Genomic DNA, 15,283 nt, shown 5'->3' on the forward strand with positions numbered 1-15,283 from the left:
TTCTTAGGCGTAGTAGAGAGTTCTCCTGCTAGGTGGGTCTAGTAGAGACCTTCCCAGATCAGATGGCCAAGCGGCGTCTGCGTAGGAGGTTATCGTTTGATCGTATTATTGTTTTTCTCAACTGTTCTCGTTTGCCGCCTGCGAAACCGTTATGGCAGATTCAAAGGAACAAGGAGTGTGTTTGCTTCCTACTTGGAAAATCGGAAACAAAAACTTACTGAATGCTTCAACAGGCTTTCAAGAAGGATACTATGAACCGCACACAATTTTTTGAATGGCTTACACGTTTTAAGTGTGGTGAGACGAGTGCTGAAGATCATGCTCGTTCTGGGTGCTCTTCATCATTTCGAAACGACGAAAACATCGAACAAATCTGCCCCAAAATCAGCGAGGATCGTCGTTTCATGATCGATGATATTTCAAAGCAGGCAGGAGTGAGTTGGAGCTCTTGCCCAGCGTGAGGTTTTGCAAATGAGACATGTTGCTGCTAAGTTTGTCTCTCGCCTGCTCACACAGGATCAAATCATTCGTCTGAATTGGAGCCAGGACTTGAAAAAAAAAAGATTGAAAGTGATCCAAACTGTTTGACCAACATGATGACATTTTCCGAGAATTAAACAAAATCTAAAAGGAAAATGTTTTGATGGTGTAGAGGCTGTAAAAAAAACTTCGCAGGCCGCATTGGACGATATAAAAGTTCTAGAGATCCAGAGGTGCTTCAAACAGAGGGAAAGAAGATGGGAGAAATGAATCGCATTTAATGGAGAGTACTTTGAAGGAGACTGAAAGAATTTTGTAAAAAAAATAATAAATTATTTTTTAAGAATGAATGTCCGGTTTCTTTTGGGTCTTCCCTCGTATATGAGATTAAGAAATGAACGCTTATATCTTGTTTTGGGAGATCTTATGTTTAATCCTGTAGCTGTAAGAATTTTTAAAAGCAAAGATAGTTAAACTAAAATTTACTGTCTCTGGATATAAGTGGGTAAAAACTTACTGTTATGTCTAGGTATAACAAACGGTTCTGCGAACTCGAAATATTTTAACAACCGGTTCTAGCGAATCGGCTGAAGAGCACCACTAGAGGGGGGGGGAGAGTCCCATACTACAAGCCACTGCGTCTATGTGGTATTGAACGGGTATTGTTCTGCACCCAAAAAGACGGTAAGTAATTGTACTTCTGCCAATATTGTTTAACAGGTAAAACACTTCTACCAATATTGTTAGAAAAAATAGAAATAGATTGTTCTTATTAAAAGAAAGAGTACAGATGAAGTGTTAAGACGAAAATTTTCATGTCACATCAAACTTTTTCAAGTTAAACAAGTATAGTTGTATTTAAAAAGTGCACAAATATATGTTTAGTTAGGAAGTTTGTGGAGGAGCCCGGACCAAGGGTGCCCATCAGGGGGCAAGGTGAGGCGCTAGCCCCCCCAGAGGAAATTATGCTTCAGAAGATCGAACACCCAACAGAATTTTTAGAATAGTTACCGCAAAATTTGAAACTATATTTGAAATGTCGCTTATACTTGCCCCCCTCTGGAAATCAGAACATGGGCGCCCTTGGTCTGGACCCGGTGGATCTCATTCTGTGGATGCGCCCCTGTCGCTAGCGTGCATGTAAATTGCAGATGAGTCGAGAGGCTGAGGGATACAACTAATTTCCTTAATTCACAGCACAAACATTCCTCTTGACTGCAAGTATTATCTTCTATTTATTAATAATTAAAAGAAGAAAAATAAGATTCCCACAGTTAGCGGATGTTGCACATGACGTGATTTATGGTAACCTTGAAAACAATAGCGTGCTTATAGTTCTTGTGCCAGGATGACAAGTCCTATCCATACGAGAGTTTGTGTTTACCATGTTACGTAATTCCATTTCCTATTTCTTGTAAATGAGTAAGTATTTATTACTTTGGAAGGAACTGTAGGTGCTAAAATGGAAGGAGTATAATTATTTATATTGATAGGCTGCTGTATGGAACATGGAAGGGGGAATGACGGAATAGATCACAAACTTCGTGACCTATGACCCGGAGATAACGAAACGCTTTAATCTATTTGAAGAGTATAAATGAGTCTGGCTCTCTAGTTCCATTTTGTGTATTCTCTCCCTTTTTTCCCACCAAATCTATCACTTTCTTTCTGTTGACGTTGACACCGTGCATGTCAAAGTACTACACTCAAAGATAACTTTAAGGTCTATTAGAGTGTAAACCGCGTCAGAATTACGTAAATACTACTACTACTACTACTACTACTACTACTACTACTACTACTACTACTACTACTACTACTAATAATAATAATAATAATAATAATAATAATAATAAGAAGAAGAAGAAGAAGAAGAAGAAGAAGAAGTTAGTAGTTTCCTTATAAGGAATGTGAAAGTTTATCTAGCGATCCTCTTAAACTTGTAATTTTTAATATGAGAACTGCTGCTGATCCGAAACAGTGATTTGTTGAATATTCTTCTTTTCAATATGGAAAGACGAGTAAACACGAAATTGTGTTTGAAATATTCAGAGCATGGTACCTTGATTAAGAAATGTTACACCGGTAATCAAACAAGTAAATGTGTAATAAGTGGACACTTGTCTTAGCATCATAAAAAAAAAAATCCCGTTTTAACAAAGAAAAGTTATCTTCTATTAATTTTTCCCTCCGTGTTGAAAGCTTTGTTCTGTTATTTGTCATTACATCACGAGAAAATGGCTAGAAACGTTGAATTAAATTTTGGAACATTATCTCGAGGTAGGTTTCAGCCACTACTTTGCTTAATGGGCTTGTCCCAAAAGAGTATGGGATTCAAAATTAATGTGAAAAATAGAGTGTCTTGTGAACCCCTCAAGTTGAGAACATGAAAATCTGTGTACGTACAAACTTGTCATTACAAATAAGTGGACATATGACAGTATACTTCAAAATTCCGGTTTTGAGGAAGGGTGATGCTACTTATATATGAGGCATCTAGTATCAAAATTCACCTCATCCATTTCGCTTAGTTTCGAGTAATCTCGCAAAATGTACAGTAAAGCTCTATATACACGGGTACAAAGTCCCATATTTTTCAGTATTAAATACAGTGGAGTCTTGTTAATTCGAACTTGGATAATTCGAACAGAAGTCCATCCCCCTTGAAAACTATTGAAAACAATAGTGAAAAATCGTGGATATATCTAACTTTTGAACCTATGTTTTGGATAATTCGAAGTAAATAAGTTGAAAATTTTTAATGATGAACAGATGTAAACAGAGAAATGCAGTTTTAACGTGTTTTCAGTTATCCAGATGCAGCCATAGGGAAGAGTAATACAAAAGTTAAATAGAAAATCTATGTAATGATAAAGATGAAGGTGAGTTGGGGAAGAAGTAAAGATAGAGAACGTGTGCTAATCTCATCTTGTTTCAGAATTAATTGAAAATTTAAAATGAATTATTGATAAAGTCAACCAAATGTTATTAATGTTGTATTCCACGCAATACATGAAATTCAAGATTTATTGACCGTACAAAAACAATCAAATTTAAGCAAATGAGGTTTACGACTTCTTAAAAGTGAGAACAGAATATTCAAATTGTTACTGGTGTTTAATTGTTTGGGCTATTCAATGTATGTTGTAGTGTTGTACGTAAATATATTTTCCATTGTACACGTAGTTTGAATTATGTGGAGTCAATGTCGTTTGTTAGTTTGCGGTATTCGATCACGCAAATAATAAGCTGCTTTAAAGGTAAAGTCTACACCATATGAATATGTTTTTGATGCACAGTACTTTGGTTTGTTTGTTGTTATATATGTGAAAATGAATGTTGTTGGATAATTCGAATTTTGGATAATTCGAAGTTTTTTTGTGTCCCCTTGCACTTCGAATTAAAAAGAGTCCACTGTAGTAAGATTTAAAACAAAATTCTGTTTCCATGGAATTCCTTTAGATCTAACATATAACAAACAATAGATAACTCAATTTCGGTTAAAAAGAAAGAAAAAAAAGTTTGTTGGCTTTTGATACCAGACGCCTGATATGTCTTCGCCACATTGGAATAGACGTTGTCTGTTGTTAGTGATCGCATAACGTACAACAACTTACCAGTTAGAAATGAATCTTGGAATACAGTTAGTTCCTGCCTCAAGACTTTTGTCATATCACAGATTAAGGGGCGTATCCTAAGGGGATAGAAGACTTCAAAATCTATGCCGAAAATGGAGTATCTTACGGGACTTTATAATCATACTTTGATTGAAATGGTTATCGTAATGGGGGATGGGAGTTCACATATTTTCCATCAATCTACTCCTCTGGTGCGAATAATGCATATTTCAATTAGTATTAATGCAAAAACAAGGGAATAAATTGATGTTATTGACAACAATGATTGATAGAATAATTTCTTCTTTGCGAAGGGTTGTTGATTCGAAACGTGTCCTTTGTGCTACTGACGACCCGACGACACTGGAGGATCCAAGAGAGGCAAAGGGTCACTGGCCCCCTCCGCCATAGGCACCAGTGCTACAAAGTCCGATGACAGAAAATTCAGAATCTTTCACTGCCTGCTTCCAGGAATTCGTCCTGGAATCCGCTCCTGGACGATTATAATCTATTCTAAAGTCCTTTTTTTAAAAAAAATCTTTGATTACCGAAGTTCCTTAGCCCTTGGCGGCCCTTCGTAGTCAAAGGGCTAACATAAGTATGCTTTTGTGTGTGATCCAAAATTCGATTCTCACTTGTCAGTAGTTTGCTTATCATCTGCTAATCAGGGTTTATCCATCGGATTCCATTTTTTAAAGCAGTAGCTTAGGTCTCTAGCCAAAACACTGCGACAGGAGCCGGGATATATATATATATTTTTTTTTAAGGGAGGGTAATTTGAGTTCAATTTACATATACACCAAAAAAGAACTGAAAAATTCACGAGGCTAAAGGTGGTCGCAGAGAAGCTGGAGTAGGTCTACCCTAACCATCTCGTATCTTAGAGGTCTGCACTAGTGCTGCCGAATTTTTGTGACATTTGCGGTTTTCGGTTGTTGAGAAAACCGGTTTTCTGAAAACCGAAACCGCAAATGCGGTTTTCAAAACCCACATTTCGGTTTTATGAAATTTCACTTTTTTCAAAAACCGGTTTTCGGGTTTTTCAAAAACCGATTTCGACAGCACTAGTCTGCACGGGCCGGAATTTTTAGCCCGAGCCCTGCCCGGCCCGTGAATTTATAATGTGAGGCCCGATCCGAGCCCGAAATATGTTTTAGCATTTAGGTCTGAGCCCCGCCCGAGCTCGTGTAATAATCAAATGAGCCCGAAATAAGCCCGAATTACAGAAACTTAATGATTAACGCAAAAGTATATTTTTATTTATAGCAATTAGACATTTAAGTTTGCAGTTGTGCTTTAAAAGTTCTCCACAATGAACGGTCTATTAAATATCATTGTACAGTATATTTACAAAGTTAGGCCCGGAAAGGTCCGAGAAATATGGGTGTATATTTAAAAATTTACGGCCCGAGCCCGGCCCGGGCCCGAAGTGATATATGTTTTGTAGGCCCGAGCCCTTGAAATTTCTACCGTATCTACGGGTTTGCATTTGGTCCTGCGTCAGCTTCGACTCTGAACAGGTACGTTAACTGTGAAGTTAAGATAATAACTAGTTAGCAATTAGCTAAAATAATAATAAATTGAAGCCCATACCACATAATAATATGTCGATTTTCTCTGATCATACAATTACTATATTTTCTTTTTATATATATAAAGAAAAGCAAAAAAACTCCTCTTACCTTATTTCTGAGAGAGCATTGCGGTTTCACAGTATATCAGCCATTTCAGAATAATTGCGATCTCACAGTATATCAGCCATTTTAGAATATCCACTTGTTCACGTCAACATCTTAAAATGTCATAACGGTAGATTGTTAACCTTACAGTACTAAAGCACGTGTGTAACACCAGATACCAAACGAATAAAGGATGTCATTTTATGCTTAATACGCTGTTTGACACTGCCATCAATGTAAACAGATTAAAAAACATAGTGTCAGCAAATGCTTTGTGTTATTCAAACTTTGGTTTCTTCTTTAAATGGACACTGCAACTACAATCATAGTCTACTTTTACTTTTGTCTACGTAACGGACCCGGAACTTAATTTCCCCACTTCCTCCCGTCCAAGAAAAACTATTTTTGTTTTTCTTTAAGTTTCCTTACAACGTCCTCCCCTCCAACGTTTCAATTTTACAGAGTAACTTGAGGCAATGAAGAATTTCAAAAATGTAGGAAGTGAGGCAATTAGTATATGCAAAATGCTAATCTATTATCTGTTTACGCATCTTTTCTTAAAAGACCTGGAAAATGGGCGCGCATTAGTTTATGACGTTTTAATTGTCCTTTTCTATTATAAGAAGCAGTGGCGGTTCCACGCGAGGGCTGGAGACAGTAACCGCTATCCCAATGGCCAGTGTTGCCAATTTAGTTCTTTTCTAACTAAATCCTGAGGATTGTCTAATTGGTAAATTAACGTTTTAATTGCTAGTGGGAAATCTAGTTCTTTCAAAATTTTATCTAGTTGAACTCTAGTTTTTCTTGTAAATATTTGATATCAAGTCACTTTCTAGTAAATGCTTTTCTTTTTTTCCCCTTTTCTTTTATTCAAATAGTTATTTCGGAGTTTCCATATATACTACAAATACGCTGTAGTCTCGTACTAACCTAACCTATCCTACCGTACTTTACTCTGCTAACCTAACCTACCCTAGCACACATTGGAGCTTATTTCTTGAATGAAAAGTTGTTTTCATTACGCACAAGTTTGCAGGCATATTATCCGTCTGTACGCGATTATTTTAACATGTACCGGAAAAGTAAACGTGCAGGTGACGTAGAAATTATTTGAAACCGTTGAAGCACAGCAATCATGCTTGTTGTGCTGTATGGTTGTGAAACATAGTTCCTTACTCAGAGTAAAGAACACAGACTGAAAGTATTTGAGAACAAGATGCTGAGAATAATATTCGGCCCCAAGAGAAACGGGAATGGGGAATGGCGGAAACTTCATAACGAGGAACTGCATACCCTATGCCGTAAACTTCGCCAAAACCTAATGGCCCAATTGCCGGCAAATTTTGATCGTCGTTGTAGCGACGCGTCGAAGGACTGCCGCTAGTGTGCCACTGGCGGCAAGGTTTCGTCGAGTCCAAAGAGATATCTCGGGTCAGGGTGTTGAAGTTACCACCGCATAGCAGCGAGGAATTCAAATTGGTCTGCGCTCCTTCGATTCGTCGCGGAGAATCGCGAAGGGACCAACACAAACTATCGCCAGTCATGTGCATGCCGTTATTATTATATATTATTTTTTCCTGACGAATTGTTCCTAAAGTGAGCTCCAGGGTTGAAGAGTAAGCCCTGCCTCTACATCATGAAGTAAAAAATCTTGAGATGAGTGTGTATAATTGTCTGAATTTAGTTGGCAACTGTCGCCGATCATTTGAAAGTGAATATGGGAGAACCATGAAATAAAAGTACGCGCGTCATTTTGTTATAGAATTACATGGCGAGTGGATTTTATTCGATCCCAAACGGTTATCGTCGAATATACACGGTTACAGTAACACTTAGATTAACCAAATTATATATATATAAAAAGATTTAAAAAATCAAGGATCTATTCCTGAACAAGCGATATTTTCTTCATCGCCTTCTGTGGCTAAATCGGAAGAGCGCGCGCCGCGTAATGAAAAGGTTAGTGGTTCGCTCCCATCCTAGGAAACTTCTTTTTTTTCAGTCTTTTTTAGACTCACCTTATTGTAAACAAATTACGCATTTAGGCGATTTAACATATTTTTGGGGAGTAATTTTGTTGTTCATTGGCGTTTCGTCGCGTCTCTGGCGCTTGTGGGTCGCTGCTGATATAATTTTCAAAACGGAAGTGGGGCCGTCTCGGATCGTTGCTGCGGGGCCGCCAATTTTTGGCGAGATGTCGCTAATTGCCTATCGGTGGTCCACCGACGCTTACGGCATGGGGTAATTTATCTAGGAGGCTCAGGTGGGCAGGTCATGTAGCCAGGATGGAAGAAATTAGGGACGCTTTCAAAGTCTTAACTGGAAGACCAATCGGGAAACGACCATTAGGAAGACATAGGCGCAGATAGAAGGAAGATGGATCTAGCAGAAATAGGAATACTATGCAGAAACTGAATCCAGTTGGCTAAGGACAGAAGTCAGCGGAGAGATTTCGTGATCTCGGCATTGAACCTTCGGATTCCATAGATCATAGAGTTAGTTAGTTAGTTAAAGCGAAGTATGTTTTTTAAATTTAATTACTTATTGTAAATTTACACGGTTATTATTATTATTATTATTATTATTATTATTATTATTATTATTATTATTATTATTATTATTATTATTATTATTATTATTATTATTATTATAATTAGAGACCCGATGTTTAGGCACTAAAAATCTGGAAAATAGGCAGTAAAATAGGCACTAAAATGTAACTTGAAATAATGAAGATAAATACTCAATATCATTAAAAAATAGATTCAAGTCATAAATAGTGTTCAAAGAATATAGAAACATACTTGTTTGTTAAATAATATCTTCTTTTACTGTATATATAAAAACGAGGCATGTTATGCATTGCACATACTTGGTGAATCTGAAAGATGTGCACATACTTAGGGAGGTGATTCGTGACATGAAAAGAAGACAAAAAGTGCTGTTGCATGTTGTCGAATTCTGCGTCGTGTTCGAGTGACAAGGGTGCCAAATTGGAATCGAAATCGAATCCTGACAACTGGAACGGGACATAAAGGTGCGCACATACTTCAGATGATGATTCGTGAAATTCAAGAGGACTTTTATCTTCTTTTCATGTCACGAATCACCTCCCGAAGTATGTGAACGTCTTTGAAGTTCATCCTGTACATATATTGTAACGTACCACGAGCTTGTATTTACAAACAGATAATATAAGTAAATGTGTGTGTATTATGTTACGTAAATTACATATTTTCCCAATGAAGACTTATTTTGAAGAAAATGCATAGAATAGGCAATATTAGGCACTAAAGCAATTATTTAAGCAGTAAGAGGCAAAATAGGCAAAATAAAATTGGCTTAAATCGAAACTATAACCCCCCATATAAACTTTAAAACGTTATTTTTGATCATATCTTTAATATTAAAGAATAGGCATTTTGCCTAACATCCGGTCTCTAATAATAATAACAATAATAATAATACTAAATAATATTATTTACAATACTTTCGATGGTGCTTTTATAGTTTTTCTCTTTTTCTCGGAAACTGGTTTGAAAAACAAAATCTGTTGCAACATTCCCAGTGCCTACTTTTAAGGAGTTTATTTATCATGTTCGTTCGTCCGTCCAGGAAAGAAAAAATCTCGAGATCCATTGGATAGATTATCATCAATTTTGGCGAGGTAGAAGATCGAAAGTTAGAAACCAACTTCGTTGCTGGAGGTAGTATTCACACCGGAAGTTGTACAAATAAGCCATTTCCGGTTTTAACATTGATCAATAGAGAGTGAAAATTATAATAGATGACCAGATGCGGTTTTCTGCAATCGATTAAACTTTCCAAGAATACATTTCATCTCCATCCTTAACTCTTTACTAAAACCGGAAGTGACACAAATCCACCACAACTTCCGGTTTCAATATTGATTACTTATACCAAAACCAATAAGAAAAAGCGAAAAGCTTTTTTTTTTAAAAAAAAATGATTTTGTGTTCTAAGAATAGGTACCACGTCCCATATTGATCCTCTATTGAAACCAGAAGTGGTAGAAATTAACCATTTTGTATTCTAAAGTTGATTGCTACAGAGTAGAAACGGCAATACAGTAGATAGCGAGAAAGTGTATTGTCCAATCAATTAAGCATTCCAAGAATGCATTCTATTCCCACTCTAATCTCTCTACTAAAACCGGAAGTGGTAGAAATCCATTACAACTTACTTCCGGTTTCTATATTGATCTACATAGAACAAAAACGATAAGTGATAGCGAGAAGTGCTTTTCTTGGAATCGATTTTGCGTTCTAAGAATAAATACCATCTTCTCTCTTAACCTTTATTCAAACCGGAAGGGACAGAAACCAACCACTTCCGGTTTTAACGTTGAACGGTATAGAGTAAAAACGGTAGGCTAATGGATAACGAGAAGACATTTTCTACAGTTAAATGAGAGTCCCAAGAATACATACCATATCTACGATAATACATATCTCTACTACTAAAACCGGAAGTGATAGGAATATACTACCTCTTCTGGTAACGTGGCCCCGTGTAGCGTAATCGCTAACGCACTTACCTTAGGTGAGAGCGGTCCCGGGTTCAATTTCCAGTGCGGTCACTCAGTTGGAAATGTATAAAAACCTTGTCAGCAGTGATGAAAATTTTCCGGAAAATTTTCCGATTCATAAAAACATACTCCACTTATTCCTACATCGTTGTTTAGTCGAGATGTGAGGTGGAAAATTTTCTTCTATATTTTTCCGGAAAATTTTCCGTTCTTAACAAATATCAGTGATTAAGTAACAATTCGTCAGTATTCATAAAATTGATTAAATTCATATATATAAACGTTAAAACGTGAAAGATCGTTTATACAATCTGAAAATTTTCATGGCTCAGACAATTTTCAGTACGATGTAGGAACTAGTGGAACAATTTTTTCATGAATCGAAAAATTGTCTGTCCTGTACAATGATGAAAATTTTCCGGAAAATTTTCCGATTCATAAAAACATACTCCATTTATACCTACATCGTTGTTTAGTCGAGATGTGAGGTGGAAAATTTTCTTCTATACTTTTCCGGAAAATTTTCCGTTCTTAACAAATATCAGTGATTAAGTAACAATTCGTCAGTATTCATAAAATTCATTGAATTCATATATATAAACGTTAAAACGTGAAAGATCTTTTATAGAATCTGAAAATTTTCATGGCTCAGACAATTTTCAGTACGATGTAGGAACTAGTGGAACAATTTTTCATTAATCGAAAAATTGTCTGTCCTGTACAGTGATGAAAATTTTCCGGAAAATTTTCCGATTCATAAAACATACTCCACTTATTCCTACATCGTTGTTTAGTCGAGATGTGAGGTGGAAAATTTTCTTCTATATTTTTCCGGAAAATGTTCCGCTCTTAACAAATATAAATGATCAAGTAACAATTCGTCAGTACTCATAAAATTGATTGAATTCATATATAGAAATGTTAGAAAGTGAAAGATCGTTTAAAGATTCTGAAAATTTTCATGGCTCAGACAATTTTCAGTACTATGTAGGAACAAGTGGAACAATTTTTCATGAATCGAATGAATAAGTGGAGTATGTTTTTATGAATCGGAAAATATTCATGACTTTTAATAAATTGAAATTTTAAATAATAGAATGGGATATTTGTACTCTACGAACTCGATGTATGTTCTCGGCACTTTGCATACACACACACACACACACACAGAGAGAGAGAGAGAGAGAGAGTAGTTGAATTGAGTTGATTTTGAGTTTAACGTCCCTTTCAACAGCGAGACTATATAAAACTGTACCAACTGATCAACGTGGAATACGAACTACATGAGCTCCCGCTGGAAATCGAAGCCAGGTTTTCCATGCCAAAGGCGCGTATGCTAACCGCTTAGCAACGAAGGAGCTCGCAGAGGAAGAGAGAGAGAAACACTGTAAAATTTTATTTCCCAACTTGAAATAGAAAATTTTCCGGTTCCCGAAAGCTAATTGGAAAATTATAATTTGTTGCTGGCTAACTATTCTCTACTGAAATTCAATTTTGTAGCTCTATGTGTAGTTAAATATAGTGGAAAATTTTCCACCTAACATCACTATACATAATATCCAAAATTGTCAGGTCTAAGAAAAGTGTTTTCCACTTGTATCTACATCGTGATGAAAATTTTCCGATCTATGAAAATTCCTCACTTGTTTCTACAGAGCAATAACACTTCCCGATTCACAAAAAAGTTATTTCACTTCTTGCTTCAAAATGATGAAAACTTTCCGACTCATAAAAAGTTCTTCAATTTTTCCATATAAGGCAGAAAATATTTCGATTCATGAAAAATTGTTTTTGTTCCTACATAGTACTGAAAATTGTCTGAGCCATGAAAATTTTCAGATTCTTTAAACGATCTTTCACTTTTTAACATTTCTATACATGAATTCAATCAATTTCATGATTGCTGAGGAATTGTTACTTGATTACTGATATTTTTTTAGAACGGAAAATTTTCCGGAAAAATATAGCGGAAAATTTTTCACCTCACATCACTACTTGTCAGGTCAGCCATCCAGTGTTTTTTCCTGGATTTTCCTCATCCACACCAGGCAAATGCCGGGATGTAACCTAACATAAAGGTCCCAGCCAACTTTCTTCCTTCCCCATTTTCTCGGGTAGTATGATCGCTGAAAAGTGCCATCCGTCATATACATGATGGGCTTAAAAGACCACAGATGCCTATCCTAGTTCCTAAAAATTCCTCTTCTAAAATTCAATATTAATTGAGGAAATATTACGCCACATTAACCAAACTTCTTCACGTGGTGTACAGTGACAGTGATACTTTTTTTTTTAAGTTGTAGCAGTAATTCGATAGGGAACATAAATAAGGCCAGAGATGTACGGTAATCAACGTATGCAAATGCATGCGGTAATTTCTTTTCCTGTACTGTTTTACTGTTTGTGTGTAAAAACATGGCTACAATACGAGAAAATATGGTAATTTTGATTTAATTTTTCGGTTAATTTGCCGAAACTGTAACGCTAATTATTTATTAGTTAATATATGCTTTGGTCAGAATTTGTCTGTTATTTTATAAAAGAAGTTCCAAAGCTAGAATGAGTGGCATTCAGGTAATTTTGAATACGTTATTTTATATTTCAAGTCTAGAATTATATAAATGTATGTATACGTGTATGTGTGTATGTTCCAGCATAACTGTGGAACATCTGAAGCATGTTTTTTACCAAACTTGGTATACATATTATTTACAATCTGGAAAATAATACTGTCGGGAGTAACATCCCCTGCCACACCTAGGTGGAGTGGGAGGGGTAATATCATAAAAAAATTATCGAAAATAATCTATATTAGTGTCAAATCCATATTTTGCAGGGTCGCCACCACTGCCACAACACTATGAAGACATGTTAAGTTTCGCTCTCTTAGTAGACGCATATCAGAAAATCACTACCACAAACTGCCTGATCGCTTGGAATAATTTGTGGCTTATTTCTTTTTATTTATTTATTTATTTTATTTTATTTATTTATTTATTTATTTTTTTCACGTATAAAATGTTTAATACCTATTATTATAGTACGCGACAAAACAATCAATTTTTTCCTCGAAGATCTAGATCTAAAAGTTTACTTGTCCCTACCATAAATCCTTCATTGTAACTAGATTTCGGCGTTGCCGCACCAACTCAGGTAGAACTGTATAAAGTTCTCAGTATGGCTAAACCCATTACGGTTATCATAGTAGCCCGAGCCCGTGCAGACCTCTAAACACATTACCCCACAGAAATGAGTGCCATAAGTCCAGGCTTTCTAAAGGCTGTTACGCCAGGAATTTAGTTATCATTATTATTATTGCTAATAATAATATGTAATATTAGTAATAGACTTAATAAAGATTCTGCCTGTTTATCTGCTCTGCTTGTAAGTACATTATTTCTAACTTTAAGATATAGTTATACAGGTCAATATATAATTGATCAGTTTCTTTCTAATGTGATTCATCACGTGTATAAAAACTAGACAAACTACAAATTAGGATACTATACACAGGAAATTAATAATGATAGCTTCATTACTCAGATATTAACCTGCATACATTAATACATATGAGGATTTAGGTATTTAATAGAATGCTTTTTAATCATTTCTGTTTTAAAGAAAAAGTTTTAAATTGTCATTATAGACAGATGGCCTGTCGAATAATAATAATAATAATAATAATAATAATAATAATAATAATAATAATAATAATAATAATAATAATAATAATAATGTTTTCCCAGGACATTGAACAAAGTTATCGTGTCTTGCAAAATATTTTTGATGGAGACAAAGATCATGTCATCGAGACAGATCAATCGTCCTCAGAAACTGAAGAAAACGAAAACGAGGACATGTTTTGAACTCTTGAAGTATTAAGTTCCAATTGTTTATTTTATCTATTTATGTGAGAACTTTCAAAATAATGTTCAATCAGGTCTGATATAGTGCTTTATGTGAGATTGATTCTAAGTTGCATGAAGGGCATAAACAAATAATAATAATAATAATAATAATAATAATAATAATAATAATAATAATAATAACATTTATAAAAGACTAATATTAGTGCATCACGCTAACTCCTAATAGTAAATCACGTTGATGCTCATTGCAATAATATAATGCAATAATTTAGATTTCAGCATTTATATTTATGTATCCGCAAGTTCGTTGGTCGGCTAACTAAAAAAAAGAAAGAAAAATAAAAAAAAAGTGAATGCAAACAATTAGAGCTCTTAAGTATTGACTTTAACCTATAATTAGTGCTTGAACTTTTCGGGTAAACTGTACCCGCCCGATACCCATTGCGTTTGGTTTACTCGATCCTTAGACCTGATAAACCTGTTTGACCCGTGTTTGGCCTGTTTGGACCGTTTGACCCGATAGACTCGTTATGAGTTCCTACGTGATAATTAGAACAATTTGCGTTACGATAATAAAGTGAAACAACACATTATTTACAATCATGACAGACTAAGCTTGTTTTCATGAAAACGGGATTATCAGGTTATCCCTATTCATACGGTTCAATCGGGCAAACCCGATTCATACGGGTAAAAATACAATATCAGTCCAACGTGTGGTCCAGGACCTATTCTATTTTCCGAGCATTACCGAAAATGCACAGTAGCCCGAAACGGGTCGGACGTAAAAACTATCATATTATTATTATTATTATTATTATTATTATTATTTCTTTTATATAGGATAGGCATATATAAGGTCCTATCCTAGACTTTCTTCTATTTAGCTTTGAAAACCACTATATTAGAGCTATGAAATAAGTATAGTAACTAACATTATGAAAGATTTACGTTGTATTTCTAATAAAACATAAAGTTCCTTCTGTCTCTGTAAATTTCGCCGTGCGTTTGCCACACTTACGAAAACGGAACTTAGATTTGGCAATGAGTTTCGGAGATTTCTCTTTTTAATTATAATTTCTTTATTTC

At 35.3% G+C, this 15,283-nt stretch overlaps 1 protein-coding gene across 1 annotated transcript in view; it reads right to left on the reverse strand.

Moving 5' to 3' along the window:
- The window catches only part of LOC145682397 (uncharacterized), a 260,717-nt gene extending 254,563 nt beyond the window's left edge, over window positions 1–6,154 (reverse strand). Inside the window, exon 1 of the mRNA XM_081754001.1 lies at window positions 5,780–6,154. The gene's annotated coding sequence lies outside the window, so the exon portion shown is untranslated. The remainder of the gene's footprint in view (window positions 1–5,779) is intronic.
- Between the last annotated feature and the right edge of the window lie 9,129 nt (window positions 6,155–15,283).

This window comes from Thermobia domestica, chromosome 3 (assembly GCF_964235325.1).
Source record: "Thermobia domestica chromosome 3, izTheDome1.hap1.1, whole genome shotgun sequence".
Taxonomy (NCBI): domain Eukaryota; kingdom Metazoa; phylum Arthropoda; class Insecta; order Zygentoma; family Lepismatidae; genus Thermobia; species Thermobia domestica.